The sequence below is a fragment of the Cydia pomonella genome, chromosome 5, assembly GCF_033807575.1.
Source record: "Cydia pomonella isolate Wapato2018A chromosome 5, ilCydPomo1, whole genome shotgun sequence".
Taxonomy (NCBI): domain Eukaryota; kingdom Metazoa; phylum Arthropoda; class Insecta; order Lepidoptera; family Tortricidae; genus Cydia; species Cydia pomonella.
In genome coordinates, this window is record NC_084707.1 from 11,859,660 (window position 1) to 11,878,401 (window position 18,742).

General features: G+C 37.2%; 1 protein-coding gene across 2 annotated transcripts in view; it reads left to right on the plus strand.

The window, feature by feature from the left end:
• The window catches only part of LOC133517715 (uncharacterized), a 32,564-nt gene that overhangs the window by 5,628 nt on the left and 8,194 nt on the right, over positions 1-18,742 (plus strand). Inside the window, exon 1 of one of the 2 annotated variants that reach the window (XM_061851093.1) lies at positions 16,610-16,765. The exons of the other annotated variant lie outside the window; for it this stretch is intronic. The gene's annotated coding sequence lies outside the window, so the exon portion shown is untranslated. Of the gene's footprint in view, positions 1-16,609; positions 16,766-18,742 lie in introns of those variants that run through there. 2 annotated transcript variants of the gene reach the window in all.

Genomic DNA, 18,742 nt, shown 5'->3' on the forward strand with positions numbered 1-18,742 from the left:
AAGTACTTACCCTCAAGAAATGCACATGTACTTTACTTTCCTCGTATTCGAATTGAAAAGTAGAGTATTTAACTCGGATCAAAGACACCATTTCAGTCTCGGACTATTGGTGCTACTATACCTTGGCCAAATTGCCGCTATAACAATGGGCGCCTTTCATCCCTTGGTTTACCATCTATTTCATCACACTTTCTTATATAGCGTGGTATTTCATGCAGGTTTAGCGAGAATAATACCCCATCGCAATTTTGGCCATACATCCCCTATTATTGCACAATGTACAATTTAAAACGCTAACCACTAGATTTTGAGAAACTATAAAGTTTAATTTGTCCATCCTCGGTATGATGAAGAAATAACTTACGTTTAACATTGTATACAAATGTAACTCCCTAACCACAAAGCCCATCGTAAACCTAGTTACTCTCAAATGTTGCCTTGAAGAAGCGCATTTGACAATACATAAGGATAGGTACAAATCATAATGATGCACTAGGTAGAGTAGGTAGGTAGGTATATAGTTATCTTATTTCGCAAGTGCTATGCAGACACCAGCCTGAAGCTCTTAAAAAGTCAGGGTCGCTCTACTTAATAGTTGGGAAGAAATACATATCTCGTGAATAATTAACAAAATGTTGCACAAATATGTGCAACACTTTGACTGCTGTTTTAGAGTCTCAAGCGAAAAACTTTCAATTTAGAACCTTGAGCCTCGTTTGAGCTGAGCTGTAAAAATATGTGCTCTTGTGTTGCACATACATATTAACAACTTATCATTCCAGCAGCTCTAAAACTAATTAAATTATAGAAGCAAATTTCACGTTCAAGATTAGAAGCTAAGTGGAAGTCACGCCTCGGAGTCCCCGACTTCCGATGTCACAGAATCCCGTAATCGCGAAAGCTACGAGTCCCGCAATTTCGAAATATTTAATTTGATTCATATAATAGCCAAATAATTAAAATATTATTATTATTAAGTATATAATTTTCAATCATGGCTGAAAGCCGAATGAGTCTGTGCATTCGATGCCTTAACCCGTCAAAAAATGTCAATATGCCGGACGAATGTTTGAAATGTCGCCGTATTTAAGAATTGACAACATTTCAATTTTCTGACCCTATAATTTTATTGGTTCTCTACATTTTAATTGAAACGAAGAATACGCTAATAGTTTATTTTTTCCACTAGGATTTGTATTTAATTTATTATAATTTTTTTAATGTTTACTTATTCTAAATTGTCGTAACTCCAGTTCTACACTAGAAGCTAGGTCTTATCTCGATAGAAAAAAAACCGGGCAAGTGCGAGTCGGACTCGCGCACGACGGGTTCCGTACCATTATTTATAAATCGGCAAAAAAAAATATGTTTGTTGTATGGGAGCCCCCCAATATAATATTTATTTTATTCTGTTAGTATTTGTTGTTATAGCGGCAACAGAAATATATAATCTGTGAAAATTTCAACTGTCTAGCTAAAAACATGACTTAATTAATCTGACGTTGTCTGTCAATTCTGTCATTGTCAATGTTTTAAACTGGTCCGTTGTTGTTTTAAAACAATTTTGATTAAATATCAGATTACTACGACGATTACAATATTATAACAGATACTGATACACGAATACGATACCAGGGGGCCTACCGGGAAAATCGAAATTCGCAAATTGCGGGGATCTTTCTCTTTTACTCTTACTAAGGCGTAATTAGAGTGACAGAGAAAAATGCCCGCAATTGACAAACTTAGATTTTCGCGGTAAGCCTCCAGGCTTTCATACGGATACGACGGATCGACGGATAAACACTACACGAATGTAAAGTAATTAAATGTTTGTACCGATATCTGCGACGAAACATTTATTTTGCTATTTTTGCAGTAGGTAAGGGACGAAACAGTATTTGGTATACTTTGGAGGAGTATATACTTACCTCATCGATTCATATGGCTTTGCCCATTTTAAAAACGATTAGTAGATAGAAACTTAATTATAAAATAAAATTTTCTTTGTTTTGAAATTCAATCAATACGTCGTATTTAATTGACAATGTCAAATCCAATATTATGACAGCAAATTTTTTTTCCTGATGAATGATAATGGCACATCACCTATTGTGCCGTAGAATTGGTAAAATCACAACATTTTTTAAATTATTTTGTATTTTTTGTATGTATGTATGTATATACTTTATTGTACATAGAAATAAAAACACGAAAAACACAGTTACAGAGTAAATTAAATACAACAAATGCGAACTTATCCCTGTATGGGATCTCTTCCATTCTCATTCATTTTTTTTTTTCTTCTTTTATGTAATAAGCCATATTAAATTTTATTAATATATAGCAGTGTTCAGGAAGCCAAATACTTCCAAGTCATATGTAAAATTTCAGGTTTTATAAAAATGAAATGTTGTTGTTAAAACATGGGTTAGAATTTAGTTTTTTCTTGGCAAGTGTGATGAAAAACATTGTGTAACTCCAGGGGTAAGAAAATTGCAAATTCGGGTGTTTAATTCCCTCGTGAAGCGGTTCTTTAGCTTAATTGCTTTATGAATAAGTTTAGTACGTTTATACGTAACTTTAAACTATAGTGTATTCGTAGATTGCGAATGATTATAACTAAAGAAAACCTTATTTAACAGTGCTCACGATATAAGTTGGGGTGAGTCACTTGGCTTACTACCGCGTAGTGGCTGTTGCGTGGAAACTTTTCAACAAAACTTCTAGGTTTGATATTACTTAAATGAAAAAATTCACCCCTTTCGGTAGGACTTGAACCTCCGACTTTTGGAAACCGTCCAATCGCTCTTAACCAATTGAACTACGGAAGCCTATCAGATGCGCGCCAATCGTTTTATTCCTTCCTTTATTGCCTTTATCGCCTTGGGGTGGCGCCTAGCGACATCTACCGAAAAACTATTTCATCTTAACGGCACTGGCCGCGTAACCAACTATGCCAATCGCTTACGCTCCATGGTGATCGAAACGCGTCAGTCACTGTCGCACTAATATTGGAAGAGTGATAGAGACATAAAGCGTATCGTTGTCGTAGCGATAGCGTTTGTCACCTTGGCTAAAATTTCAGTCCGGCTGTCTGTCCGAAAAATAAACTATAGCCGAAAGTTTATTTTTTGGCCGAAACTGGCCGAAACCGAATCTTCGGTCGGACACTAGCTGCTAACCCATGACACTAGTTAACAAATTGTTACTGGTGAATTCTCAATACAACTTGAGACACCGGTGCCGTTAAGATGCAACAGTCTTTCCATAGATGTCGCTAGGTGCAACCCCGTGACTGGTCGCGGTCGCAGGTTCAAGTCCTACCGGAAGCAGTGCTTTTTCCATTTTTCCTTTAATATTATTATTTTTTATTAATAATGTTATTAATCGCAGGCTGAGTACGAACGAGATGCATGGGCGAGTGATGTCAAAATGAAACAATGTAGCTCTCGGACCTTGGTAGCGGTAGATCTACCAACACCAGACACGATAAGTCTAATGGATCCTCTACACGATTGCCCAGCGCTGGCCAGTCCAAGGGACGCATTTATGCGTTAGAGGGAGTAAGTGATATTGCTATCTCATTCCACCGCATAGCTGCGTCCCTTAGACTGGCTTAGGCTAGGCCATCGTGTAGAGGAACCCTGAAACCACAAAATAAAACTATCATCTGGTTGTTAGGGATGTTAGTGACTAGCGACACATTAGTGTTGACATGTTGAAAGTGTTGAAACGTCAGTCATTGTCATGACGATTATACATACAGGTACAGTTTTCGTCTCACTCAATAAAACTAAATTACTCTCAATAGTCTCAATCGCATAACGTTTAATGGAATAAAATAATTTCGTAATTATGTTAATATTAATGTTACTATTGCTTGAAACTATTTAGTACCCGGCCCGCCTGATGGTAAGCAATCACCGTAGCCTATGGACGCCTGCAACACCAGAGCAGAGAGAGTGTATGGATTTGGAGCAACATTAGACACACGCCGATATGGTAATGCAACTCATCTTGATGCAGTATCCAAGATAGAGCTGATGCTGAACCTTAGAAGTATCTAGTGGAACTCAGGGTTGGTGTAACATAAACACACACTGTTATGGTCATCCGACTTGTCTTGATGAGCACTTGGGAGAGCAGTACCCAAGATAGAGCTGATGCTGAACCCTGGCAGTACCTAGTGGAACTCAGGTTTGGCTCAACATAGGCACACGCTGTTTTCATCATCCGACTCGTCTTTTTGAGCACTTGGCAGAGCAGTACCCAAGATAGAGCTGATGCTGTACCCTGGCAATACCTAAAGGAACTCAGTTTTGGTGCAGCATAGGCACACGCTGTTTTTGTCATCCGACTCATCCTGATGAGCACTTGGGAAAGCAGTACCCAAGATAGAGCTGGTGCTGAACCCTGGCAGTACCTAGTGGAACTTAGGTTTGGTGCAACATAAGCACACGCTGTTTTCGTCATCCGACTCGTTATGATGAGCACTTGGGAGAGCAGTACCCAAGATAGAGTTTTTTTTGCTTTTTTGCTGCTAACTGTGCTTTCGACTCGATGTGCGGGCCGAAGTTGAGTTTCGAAGACAGCGAGATTCCGAGAAGCTCAAGATGGCTGGTTATCGGAAGGGATATATCTCGGAAAGTAAGAGTCAGATGAAATGGACTCCGTTTAGCGGAGATAAGACACGCCTTAACATTGGAGCATTGAACCGAGACCAAATTGGCTTCTCCCCAAACGGAGACTGCCTTCAGTGACACGTTCATGCGTTCGACCATAGCCTCTCTGAGTGACTGTATTTGAGCTCCACTAGCTCGTGAATTAGGTATGTAGCTTTCAACAACCGCCGAGACGCCATCGCCGCCATCAAGACGAGTTAGATGACCAAAACAGCGTGTGCCTACGCAGCACCAAACCTGAGTTCCATTAGGTACTGCCAGGGTTCGGCATCAGCTCTATCTTGGGTATTACTGCTCTCACCAAACCTGAGTTCCATTAGGTACTGCCAGGGTTCGGCATCAGCTCTATCTTGGGTATTACTGCTCTCACCAAACCTGAGTTCCATTAGGTACTGCCAGGGTTCGGCATCAGCTCTATCTTGGGTATTACTGCTCTCACCAAACCTGAGTTCCATTAAGTGCTGTCAGGGTTCAGCATCAGGTCTATCTTGGGTACTGCTCTCCCAACTGCTCATCAAGACGAGTCGGATGACCAAAACAGCGTGTGCCTATGTTGCACCAAACTTGAGTTCCACTAGGTACTGCCAGGGTTCATAAGGAGGATGAGTAATATATACTCGAAACGAAACTTATATACGTTCAGTCTTGCAGACCTTTAATCCCTTGGACGCCTTTTATAAAATTACGATATTTATTCTTGTTAAATATTAATCACATTTTTAATTTTCATTAACAATTTATTTAATTTTTAATTGTTTCTGAAGCAATTGATGTTAATGCAAATTAATGTTAATTGCAATTAATAATTAATTTCCCTTAATTTTTAATGGTTTATTTTGATTAACCTTTTTAATGGTTAATGACATTAACGTTTGGCCAACACGGGTAATTAGCGCGCAACATGCACGCAACGAACTAAGATCTCGCGATTCACCAAAACCGTGCAAGTGAAAAAGTCTTTTGACCACAAAATTACATGTATAGAGAGAGAGTGGATTCATCACTTTCATCAGACATCTAATTAATTTTCAACGCGATTGAATAAAAAAATATTTGTTTAATTTTTTTTTTCAATACTATTAAATACAGTATTAATATAGAGTGCTTTAATCGATAATTAATTAAAAGTCGAATTAATTAGAAGTAATTACTTATTAGTTTAATTATAAGTCGATTACTGTTTCAGTGAACTGTCTTAAAAGTGATCAAAAATAGTCGGTTTTTGACTGATTTCTTTGTTGGATTGTATAACTGTGATTTGTGACCTTATTTATTGAAAGGGACCTTATTGTCGATGGCGTTATAATTATACCATGCTTGCGTGGGGATTTGCACTCGCACGAGACTGTATGTGTGTGTACAATATGCCTTAGCGTCCTGAAGATCCAAGTCAGTTTTCTAGCCCTGCCGATGGTCAGATCAATATGAGCATACCAGTTTAGGTGCGGTCTAGGGTACTTCCTAGATATTTTGTTTTGTTTGCAAACATCGTAGTGTTTTGATCCATTTGCACTCCAACGGAATCACTTTTCACATGTAAATACGATAAATACTATTTATTTGTAATAAAACTATGAATTTAACCTAATATAAAGATTTTCATCCATATAAACTGTCGCTTGATTCACTTCAACAATATTCAACATATTGCATTACATTGCTGTTGAACAAGGTACATTATTGCAAAGTCAACTGTTTACGCCGCAATAAATAGGGTACAAAACAAATAGGGTTGTTTCCATCTACAAATCTTAGGGCAGAATTGTATCCCAATAAATTCTTTTGAATTATAAGAACATGTTAAACTACTTTTAGGGGACCTGTAATGACCATATTTTTGTAAATATTGAATTTAAAATATCTTTTGGCACACGTCACGTGACCAAACTCGAAACGTTATTGAAGATTCTGATGACGTCACAACTCTCGGATTGACACTGTTGACAGTTAGGCGATAAAGAACAAATGACAAATGTCAGTTGACAATTCGTATCTTCTACGTGTGTATGTAATTATGTGTCAAACCGTAAACTGTGACAAAACAATTTTCAAAGAGCGTTTTGGGCGCGAAAGCATCTGTCAAAATATATTTTGTTAATTTAACATATTTAAAGCCGTTTTTAGTATAAAAGTTGAATATTAGGGCAACTTTTAGTTAATATAGAACGTATTACAAGCCTTTAAAAAAATTGGAAACAACGTACCCTATTGTCGCATATCAATCATTATGTCGCTAGTATGTCGCCACTATGTCACCGTTTTAACGCCATTATATCGCTATTATGTTGCCGTGATGTCGCTATTATATATAATAGTAATTTTTTTAATATTTATGTTATATATGCTGCAATACCTACATACCATTGTAATATTTTTAGTAATAACATAATAAAACATGTTTTTAGTACCATAAATATCTTTTCCTAAACTTAAATTTAGGGTACCGCGGTTCACTTCGAGGGGTCCTAACTCTTAACTAGACGATGACAAAGCCAAATTTTGGTGAGGTAGAAGTAAAGGGGAGTTTTATCATAAGGTTTAGTTTATTAATTGGGAGTAGTGATAGTGACAAATGTGACTGTGTATTGAGTTTTGATGCAATTGTACCTATGGTCATGCGCAGTCGCATACTTCTCACATACGAAAAGTGATTTACGTAGTCCGCAAGCTGACGCGCTGAGCAAAACCATGTCGTCTGCATAGCTTATGTTATTAACACACACTGAGTCAATATATTATTTACCTAGTAAGTACTCGTATAATGTTACACAAAAATGGCGTAACGATCATATTTGCTATGGTTTTAATAGGGAATATTACGCGCAAGTTTGCGTAAAGGGCGCCACTACCACAATCCATCAAAATCTGAGGGTCTACCGCGAAACAAGAAAATCGAAATTTCGTTATCTAACTTCTCTATCACTCTTTTAATTCAGGCGATAAAGACGCAGATAACTAAATTCGATTTTAGCGTTTCCTGGTAGGCCCTTTATAAACAAACCGCCTTGATGCATCAATGTCATATTTTAATATCTGTGAAAACTAGTCAAAAAACAGTATGTTTAAGTTACTCTATGGTTTACCATAGGTAATAGTGCTGCACTCCGGCGACAGAACATTGCAGTAATATTCCCTAAAGTGTTTATTAAACTTTCTTTTCAAGTTTTTTTTATTAATATTTTTTGGCCCCATGGTTCAAAAGTTAAAGGGCCCCATATTCTTTCGAAGTGAAGTGAAGTATAAAAATAGTTTAAGAAAACCTGTATAAATAGCACATACTTGTTTTGAAAGATTTATACAACAACGAACCCCACACCATAGGGATAACGCAAAAAAAACATTCTAACTTTACGTGTAGTGGATTTTATTATACCACTTTGTCGTGAAACAAATTTCATTGAAAGACTTCAGTTTGTATTACTTAAAATAATTTAATTCTCATCCAATATGTATCGATACATAAAACATGAAAATTCGAGAATCAATAGTGAAAATCAACAGGACAACTTTTTTAAAACATCGAAATTGGCGCCAAAGCAAACCTTTAAAACAACTAAAACAGTTCTCGCTGGCATATAAATTGCCTAAATAATTAACAAACTTATAATAAAATTTAAATCTGCTGTAATAATATTATTAACAATATTTTGAACATTCTGATATTTATATCAATCTTATTTATCCAATCAATTAAATATTTTCCATTGTAACTTTTTTTTAAGTAAACCATCATTTACCTATGCCAGGATATTGAGATTTGGCTAAGAAAACATTGATCTTTATTTCTATGACATTAAGGTTGTTTTCACATTGATAACAATAATGGTGTAATAAGTTTGTTGTTACTCAAATATAATATTAATCATATACATTTGATTGACAAAACATGCAAGATTAATTAATCTAGAAAAGAAATACCATAAACTTTAATCAATTAATCTTAGAGTTGGCATCATTGATTTATATACCCATGCCAAATTGCAGCTTTCCAGTACTAACAATCACGGAGCAAATACGCGGACGGACATAGCGAAACTGTAAGGGTTCCCAGTTGACTACGGTGTCTGCTAAAGGTCTGTATTAATCGCGTAGTAGACCCAGTAGAACACCTTACGCCAGCATCTCCGCGCATCATGGCATGGCAATGACTGACATTGTCCATGGGCACTCGTGCGGCAACACTTTACAAGCCTATCGAACGATTTCTATGCCGTTGTACATAAGCCGGTTTCACTACGACACCAAACAAATGAGAAACGTAGGTAATTTCACAAAACAGCCAAAAAAGAATATCTGTAAGTATTTTTAGCACCTAAAGTTTAGGTTAGCATTCAATTATGCAATTTTAAAGAAAGAAAGCTTTACTTCCAAAATGTACGCAATAAAAAAAAATGTTATTGTTATTCAAATCGTTAAATTCGAAGTTTACGAGTATGTCAATGACACAACTATTTTTTAAACGTAATCTGTCTTTCCACGCATTCGCCAAACCAATATCAACGAACCAAGTAAATAAGTTGTTAACAAAAAGCCGCTAAACAAATGTGTTGTTTGACTTTCACTTATATCCACAGTTATCTCACAGCTGTGGCCCGGTACCGCGACCCCATCAGTCCCAGTGACAATTCAATTGCATACAACTATTATTTTATGGTCTTACTTGATAAAACGCCCCTATATTCAGTTGAGGCGTTGAGGTAAACAAGTAGATGCCATTGACCCAAAGCATGCCTTTTTAACCGTTAAGAGTTAAGTAACGATAGTCTTAATGTCATAAACTGAAGTATTTGCCAAATATAAATACGAAGGAAAAAGTTGACCGAGGCCTCCAGTGTCCAAGACAGGAATCCACGTCGAACCTGTGACTTCCTTCACTACTTCAGCAGGCTTCTTCGCGGCTGACGCCATAACCTTTGGACTACCCAGGTCACGGCATCATCTCTTTCGCTAACAATATATTAGACTTCGCCCGAGATTTCGTCCGCGTAAAAGGCGTAAAAAGTTCAAAAATAACTTTTTTAGAAAAAATAAGTATGTGTGTGTTTTTATTTCAAGGTCTTACTTTTATCAGAATAGTGTGTGCGTGTCTGTACTCGTACTATTTAACGGAATTGTTATATGCAATACATATAGCAATTGTTTGGCATCTAAACGGGTCGGTTTATACCTACCTTCTTCGTAATCGAGAAACCTTAAACCTGGTGCGTGATTTTAGAATCTGGAACAGCAATTGGCAAGGTCACGGCGCAGCAGTGTTGTCACAACTTTTCGGTAGATCTACCTATTTTGCCTGCGTTCTACCTATCTACCTCCCTCGGCCTGGTATCTACCTATTTTCAAAATGGTACAATTGCAAACAATTCTCAATACATGTGACGGAACATTGCTTAATTTCTACCGAATTTAGATTAGATTTAATGAAAACTTGCCAAAGAAACAGATTATACAAGCAGGTTTATTACCTACAAACAATGGAAGTCCTAACTTTTGTTTCAATTTCTTTAATAAACACGTGTACTAACGTCACGATATTAAACACTTATAAATAATTCAAAACTTTTTATACACATTTTTAATCATAAAAATGTACTTCTAATGAGTGGTAGAGCTACCTATTTTTCATTTTAAACTCCACCCATTTCTACCTATTTTTGCACCCTGTTCTACCATTTCGCCAAAATTGTATGTGACAACACTGCGGCGCAGTCTACCTCTACACCCAAGCGCAAGAAAAAAGGGTCATTTTGTATGACTAATTCTATAACAGAGGGACCCTGAGTATGGAAGTGGCAGCATATACGTCAATGATGAGCATATACTACAAAGTGGGGGTCAACAAAACCGGTTTCACCGAATTCGAAAAAACCGGGTTTGCAGTCAATTGTCAAAACCGAGTATAAAGTTTGATCAAGCTTTTTCGAGTTTTTCGATTAATACAGATTTTTTATACAAAGTTTAATGATTTTGATGAGCAACAAGCAGTTTACAACAGTTTACTCTTGTATTTAGCAGATTACAAATATTACAATACTTACATTATTTATACGTATATACAACGTTTTTATATTTATAATGGCGCTCCCACACTTTGGGGGACTTTGTAATTTCAGGAGATTTCATGCTCTCGGCAAATACATAAAAATAAGAAATTACAACATCAGTTTTTTTTAGAGTAGCAGAATCTATAATTAGTATCATCTAGTTCAGTTTTACATAAACAACCCGGTCCCTGCCGTTCCCAGCGGTGAAAAGGTGCACATGCTGCTGATGGCATTTCCCGAATGGACCTACAATTGTATACGATTCAATTTAAATACATATATGAATATAAATAAGAACCCTTTATCGCCGATGTTTTTATTCAGTGAGTTTCGACTTCTAATTACCAGCCATAATTCAGACAGCTACGCTCCGAATCAAGTAGGTAGGTACAGACTACAGAACTATATGGAATCAAGCATATCTAAAGGAAGTGAAATATCTCATTGCGACCGTCCGGAACCATCACGAACTGTAAACAAATGAGCCGGCAGTCGTAATAGACGCCGCTTTATATATAATAAAAGAAGTGCGCATTCGAATATCGGAGCTTTGCTGAATCATGGTCAAAGTAACTAATCACTTCAGCTAGCCTCGCCGCCGCCGTATGGGTACTAACAACTGTCATCACGAGGTCAAGAATTCTGCTCATCTCCTAGTCATTCACTGACCTCAATTAAATCGAGTGGCTATTTTAGATTAGGTAGGTATGTTAGCATAAACAGAGTTACTAATAATACGTTAATTTAGAATTTTTCTAATGCACTTTTGTTACGGTTTACAGAAGTGTTTTGCCTACAATTACTTATATATATATGCAATACGTTTAAGATCATTAAAACTCAAATTAAGATTGCCTGAAAAGTAAGATTATAACATTTATACCTGCTGTTGGCAGACTAATAGCGTTATTCATCACAAACGCGATACAAACCTCAATTAGGTAACAATCGTTTGTCCTAATCGGTCATTTTGACTTTTGTATTTGTAAGAAAGGGATATTTACACAAAAATACACACTGTATAATAAAATAATTTAATTAATTAAGAAATAAAATAAATTAAATATGGCAAATAGAAATACTACTACTTTACTTACTGTTTGGCTCAGCGGTCCAAAAAGGATCTTGGCCTCCGAAACGAGAGACCGCCACCTGTCCCGACCCAGCGCGGTTTCCTGCCATGAATTGGCATTCAACCGACGCAGGTCCACCTCCACGACATCACACCAGCGTTACCAGGGCGCCCGATCGGTCGACGGCCGGTTGGTCGCCGATGAGCTACTTATTTCCGGAAAATATGCGGGTGTTGTAACAAGACGTATCATTTTTAGGGTTCCGTAGCCAAATGGCAAAAAACGGAACCCTTATAGATTCGTCATGTCCGTCTGTCTGTCCGATTCTGTCACAGCCACTTTTTTCCGAAACTATAAGAGCTATACTGTTCAAACTTAGTAAGTGGATGTATTCTATGAACCGCATTAAGATGTTCACACAAAAATAAAAAATAAACAATAAATTTTGGGGGTTCCCCATACTTAGAACTGAAACTCAAAAAATCTTTTTTGAGTTTCATATTTAGGTTCCTAATATCATTTTTTTCTAAACTGAATAGTTTGCGCGAGAGACACTTCCAAAGTGGTAAAATGGTAAAATGTGTGTCCAAAGTGGTAAAATGTTGAACAAGATCTAGCAAGTAGGGGGAGTCCGGGAGACTTGAACCTCTTTTTACTCAGAAGCCACTAGAGATTTATCCGTAAGTGTTAGCAACTCGATATTTCGTGTATAGATGACATATCTAAATAGGTATCTTTAGAGCATAGCAAAGTGCTGATAAAGTACAAAATGTAAGTTCTGCAAAAATATTTTTCTTAAACGGGGTATTGGCTCAAGTCTCCCCAACCTATGGGAGAGTTGACCAGGGGGTGTGGGAGATATGACTATACATATGTTAGGTAGGAAAAACAGTGAAAAAAGTGCTGTTTAATCCAATATATTTATTAAAAAAGGAAAGTAGTTGTAACAAAGTATTTTTACCCATAAAACAAAATGTTAAAATTTAATAACCTTTATAAAATTTAAAATCGGCAACCTTAACATGAAATTCAAGAGATCAATTATCTTTAAATTATTATTATTATGAATTATTTCTATCAGATCAATTCAGTCAACAAATTATCAAAGGCACATGCAAGGTCCTTTTCATTTTACATAACATAATTCTTCATGTCAAATAAAGTTGTCCACATCTTTGTCAGTTAACCCATCGCAAACTTCGTGAATATACCTATCCTTTGCAGGAACCACACAGTCGAACATTTTTTATGCAACTTACGTCGGTGGCAAACAAGCATACGGCCCGTCTGATAGTAAGCAGTGACCGTAGCCTATGGACGCCTGCAAATCTAGAGGTGTTTTATACGCGTTGCCGACCCTAACACTCCGCACTCCGTACCCTCGTTGAGCTCTGGCAACCTTACTCACCGGTAGGAACACAACGCTTGTTTTTTATTTTATTTTTGGATTTTTTTCTCTTGTCGCTATCTTGCAACACCTTCCTCTTACCTCCTTTGACGTTTGGCCTGCATAAAAATAAAGCAAACCCTTATTTAAGCACAGTGTGGGAGAATTGAACCACTGATCATGTCTCCCTACCACCATGCGGCTCAACTCTCCCGCACCCCCCTTTACTTTATATAGATTATGTTTTCTTTATACTCTTACATTAAACATTCCAAATGATCACTGTTAGTAAAACTACATTAACCAACAAGTACAATAAGATAAAATAATACTACTCACCTGTTTAATTGTCAAAATAGTGTAAAAATATAAAATTGTAATTTTTTTCACTTCGCGACAGCGAAACCACGTTTACTCAAGTCATTTCCAAACCAGACTAATTACGGCCAATATGGCGTCGCCAAAAGTTGCGCCTTCTGTTAAAGTACGACATGAGCTGTCAACGGCGACGGTGGCGCGAAATTTGAATTGAAATATTTGTCGTGGTTCAACTCTCCCACCTGGTCATATCTCCCGGACTCCCCCTAGATTTTTTTTAATACGTCTCAAATGGTACGGAACCCTTCATGCGCGAGTCCGACTCGCACTTGGCCGCTTTTTTTTTTCTTAACTGAATAGTTTGCGCGAGAGACACTTCCAAAGTGGTAAAATGTGTGTCCCCCCCTGTAACTTCTAAAATAAGAGAATGATAAACCTAAAAAATATATGATGTACATTACCATGAAAACTTCCACCGAAAATTGGTTTGAACGAGATCTAGCAAGTTTTTTTAATACGTCATAAAATTTTAAAAAAAAATCATCAAACCCATACGTGTGGGGTATCTATGGATAGGTCTTCAAAAATGATGTTTAGGTTTCTAATATCATTTTTTTCTAAACTGAACAGTTTGCGCGAGAGACACTTCCAAATTGGAAAAATGTGTCCCCCCCCCTGTAACTTCTAAAATAACAAAATGAAAAATCTAAAAAAAAATATGATATACATTCCCATGCAAACTTCCACCGAAAATTGGTTTGAACGAGATCTAGTAAGTAGTTTTATAGGGTTCCGTAGCCAAATGGCAAAAAACGGAACCCTTATAGATTCGTCATGTCCGTCTGTCTGTCCGATTCTGTCACAGCCACTTTTTTCCGAAACTATAAGAGCTATACTGTTCAAACTTAGTAAGTGGATGTATTCTATGAACCGCATTAAGATCAAAGAATATAATACTCACTAGGAGATTAAGATGTTCACACAAAAATAGAAAAAAAACAATAAATTTTGGGGGTTCCCCATACTTAGAACTGAAACTCAAAAAATCTTTTTTCATCAAACCCATACGTGTGGGGTATCTGTGGATAGGTCTTCAAAAATGATATTGGAGTTTCTAATATCATTTTTTTCTAAAATGAATAGTTTGTGCGAGAGACACTTCCAAAGTGGTAAAATGTGTGTCCCCGTAACTTCTAAAATAACAGAATGAAAAAACTAAAAAAAATACATGATATACATTGTCATGCAAACTTCCACCGAAAATTGGTTTGAACGAGATCTAGTAAGTAGTTTTTTTTAATACGTCATAAAATTTAAAAAAAAAAATTTTTCATCAAACCCATACGTCTACCCTATCTATGGATAGGTCTTCGAAAATGATATTTAGGTTCCTAATATCATTTTTTTCTAAACTGAATAGTTTGCGCGAGAGACACTTCTAAAGTGAAAAAATGTGTGCCCCCCCCTGTAACTTCTAAAATAACAGAATGAAATATCTAAAAAAAATATATGATATACATTACCATGCAAACTTCCACCGAAAATTGGTTTGAACGAGATCTAGTGAGTAGTTTTTTTTTAACACGTAATAAAATTAAAAAAAAAATTTTTTCATCAAACCCATACGTGTGGTGTATCTATGGATAGGTCTTCAAAAATGATATTTAGGTTCCTAATATCATTTTTTTCTAAACTGAATAGTTTGCGCGAGAGACACTTCCAAAGTGGTAAAATGGTAAAATGTGTGTCCAAAGTGGTAAAATGTTGAACAAGATCTAGCAAGTAGATTTTTTTTTAATACGTCTCAAATGGTACGGAACCCTTCATGCGCGAGTCCGACTCGCACTTGGCCGCTTTTTTTTATCATTTTCAACACCTACCTACTAATATACAAAAAACTTTTGAGTTATAGGTACACATAGGAGTAGGTGTGTAAAAGTTATTGGCATCGTCAATTTTTTTAGGGTTCCGTAGTCAACTAGGAACCCTTATAGTTTCGCCATGTCCATCCGTCCGCGGTTTTGCTCTGTGATTGTTAGTGCTGGAAAGCTACAATTTAGCATGGATATTTAAATCCGTCATGCCGACGAAAGAAAAAAAAAACTAAGAAACGAAAATTAGTGTGGGTACCACCCCTATTTCGCTCTAACCCTGTGTTTTTTTTTTAACCACGCCGGTGGCATACAAGCATACGGCTCGCCTGATGGTAAGTGGTCAGCGTAGCCTGTCCATAGACTGCCTGCAACTCCAGAGGTGTTAACTTTATTTATTTAACTTTGCGCATTGCCGACCCTAACACCCCGCACCCTCGTTGAGGTGTGTTTGTAGTGACATACAAATATGCCCCCCCCCCCCGGTCCCTCTCTGCCTTAGATAACTATTAAGCCGGTAATAGGTTAAGCCGTTTTTGTGTTATCGCAATTAATCTTCCCTACTTAGTAAAAAGACGTACCAAAGTGCTGCAAAGAGTGCGAAGGTTTTGATTGTAATATTCAAATGATACCTACTAATAGCACCCGTTCAAGCCAGCCTATTGTGACAGAAATATAAATGCGGAACCCTACACTGAGCATGGATTGACATGGGGTTTTTTCGATTTTGGCCGATGCCTTGGTAAGGAGGATTCCTCTCATTAATAAAATTAAGGTTTTTTTTGAGTACATTAAATACTACTGACAATGTAGTGATCTAGTGATGCAGGATATAAAACCATGTACGTTCTACGTTGGCGAAAACCTACTTAAAAATATTAAAATAATCAAATAATTTTGCCCCATCATGTCCACTTTGTTGAAATACCTATTATCATTGTTTTTCCTGCGCCTACTAAGGAACTTGTCCAATGCCCAACTTTACGCTTGCCTGCGTCATGCTATGGTGCCCATAGTCGCCCATAGTGAGGAAGTAATCATGCACGGTTACGCACTATGTCTATATGGACATCGAAGCCCAAATTGCAGTTTCAAAATTGGGTACAGGTTACAGGTTTGTTATGTAACCTCATTTGTTTCCGGCTGTGACCTCCGAAGGTCCCTGTGTCCCGAGCGACAGAGGCGCGGCGTTGCGGACGAGTCTTTTCTCATATTGGAAGTGAAAGTGAATGAATGGGGCGGAGGCTTAATTAGAGAAGAGACCTGCGCCTGCGCCAGTCCCTCCGACATCACCGCGCTTCGCACACGCGTGTTTACTGCACCTGCCGACCGCGCCGCGCATCAAGTCCCAGCTTCACCCACGTCGCCCGCACGCACACGTACCACCACCGAGGTATTGCTGCAGCGCCCGCGCGCAACTGCGCAGGCTTTATCACTCAAAATCGTGACATGAAAATAAGTTTAGTTTTTTTCCCTCAAAATAAGCATTGGACGTGTGTGTTAAACGGACGACACTAAAGTGGTGCACGAATATTTTTAAAGGCATTTTTTTCTTGGTTGTGATAAGAATACGACAATGTTTATTTTGAATTGATCACCATAATTTGATTTACATACAATTTCATACGGGTATCTTTAGTTGATCTTTAATTCGCACGAAGTATAAAACCGTTAGTGTAGGTACTTTTACAAGTGTAATTTAAAAATATATATCTTAAGAACGTATGAAAGCCTGGTTTAAATAAATAAACAATTAAAAGAGTAGGTACAGATTTTTAGGATAATCATTTAATTGGCGCCTTAAACATAGTTTAAAATTAATGATGCAGTAGTGACTTTCCTACAAGAATTTTGGAGCCAGTGACATTTCTTATAATGGTCAATTATTTAGTAATTTAAAGTTAAGTACCCACTATGTACTTATGTACCCCAGTTAAACACTAAATGCCTCGCAGCCAAATTTTTTTCGTAGCCATAGGTATTTAGCAAAACTACAAAACATAATAGGTAGGTAATGAGGTCCCGTTGCGATTGTTACCAACTGTCTATTACCTAATAGTTAGCGTCGCTGTAACACCACTCTGTAAACATTGTAACGAGAAGAATGAATCAGAGACGCAGCTTTCGGTTACCGTAAAATGCGTCCCAAATCGTCGATTTCTCGCGTTGGGCACCATTTCACGCAAACGTTTAACTCGCAGCAAGGAGGTCAGCAAGGCGGGTTTTGCTTTCACAAATACAACAAAATAAATTCATCTCACGTATCGATTGTCCTCGGGCAGTCGAAGTCTACATAAGTAAAAGAAAGCGAACTCGTAGGTTGATAAATACGGCCCGTTGGCTCACTAAGTAGCTACTTTCGTCAGTGCGGAATGCTTGGTGACACTATTGGGCGGCGTCAAGTGCGGTGCAAGCACCCCTTGGCCCGTGACACGGAGTGCAAAAAATAATAGGTATAGGTATTTTCTGTGGCTCGTACCACAGCAATTTAAGTACCTAAACTATTATCTTTAGATGTAAAAGGCAAGATTTTGCAGATGTAAAAGGCATTTAACATATTTACCTAGAAGTGCATTTGCATATCTAACTGCCCGCTGTCATTAGTTCGTACATATCTTGATGCCACATTGCAGTCATGTTTGAATTGTTTAATAAGCTTTTCATTAACATGCTAAACCAAAATATTATGCAGCAAGAGAACGCAAAACACCAGGGGCATTTGATTTGATGAAGCTTTCCAGTCGGTACGCTATACGAATAGATAGATTAGAATTTAGATAGTCTTTACGTTATATGTAAGTATAAAGGTCAAAAGTGAACTCACAGTATAACTAACGTCTTAAGATTGTATATATCTGCTGAAATCCGGATTAAGTTTAGCACGCTATGCCGCGTAATAGGATAGTTTAAGGCATCTTCAATCGGTATTACCGGACCGGTATTACTAGAAATACTCGTACTAGGTAGTTAAATATTACAAGTAGTAAACGCTTTATGTAATTTAGGGCTTTTATGCACTAAGACCAATTTCGCGTGACGTTTAGACGTATTGCGTTTAACAGATTAATTTAAGATTTGCGCGGATACCAAAAACAAAGAGATACTTATGCCTATTATATTATAGAGTCCGGTTTCATCGGTATGTTCATAATTTAATTGGAATGTTTTTTCCATGTACCTTAAATTATTTCATATCTGCATATGAATATATATTATATGACTGAAATGCCATAGGCTCGCATGGACGTTCGTATGTTCCGTGTTTTGTACGAATAAATTATCTTTTTAGTACGTCTAGTACTAGATAATTGAATATGTAAATTAATCTGTCCGGTAATTAAGCATCCGCGTGTCGGGCTTAACGGGCTGC